Genomic DNA, 799 nt, shown 5'->3' on the forward strand with positions numbered 1-799 from the left:
GAAGCTGAAGCTCCAATATTTTGGCCACCTAATGCGAAGAGAAAACTCCCTGGAAAAGACCCTGATGTTGGGAAAGACTGAAGGCAAAAGGAGAAGGGGATGGCAGAGGATGAGATGGCTAGATAGCATCACCAATGCAATGAATATGAACTTGAGCACGCTCCGGGAGAGAGCGGAGGAAAGGAAGGCCTGGCATGCTATGGTCCATGGGGTCACGAAGAGTCGTACACGACTGAACGACTGAACAACAACAACGAGGGATTTGGCAATAAATTTGGGAGTGGTATTTAAAAGGTCTACCCTTCTGGATCTTTTGACTCTGGGATTGTGTGCGTCAAGTTCTGGTGTGAAGTCCTATTCTACCAAAAAACTGACCTCTCACTTCTCTCTCAGAACCATGACCATTTACCAGTATTCCATCAGCAACAGACATTACCCCAAGGTAACTTCCAGGGTCCTCCTTATTCATAAAAAGCCTCTTCCTTCAAGTCAAAATGAAAAAAAAGGAAAGTGGGTAGGGAGGGAAATAAAAGAAAAACTACACAGCAATTGTGCAACCAGCTTCGTTAGAACAACTCAGCAAAATAAAATTCCGGTTTATTGTTGGACAACATCGTTTTCACACATACATCAAACAGGCCAAAAAAAAAATTAACAGCAACTTCAGACAAAAAAAAAAAAAAAAAAGAACAAAAAGGAAAAAAGAAAAACCCTTTTATCTTTGGCCTTGCCATCTCATACAAACCCACTATTTATGGTACAGCTAAAGTACATACACAAAAGAGTTACTGGAATGCTC

The sequence above is a fragment of the Heloderma suspectum genome, chromosome 3 (assembly GCF_057233095.1).
Source record: "Heloderma suspectum isolate Gila_16-S chromosome 3, 16-S_ref, whole genome shotgun sequence".
NCBI classification, from domain to species: domain Eukaryota; kingdom Metazoa; phylum Chordata; class Lepidosauria; order Squamata; family Helodermatidae; genus Heloderma; species Heloderma suspectum.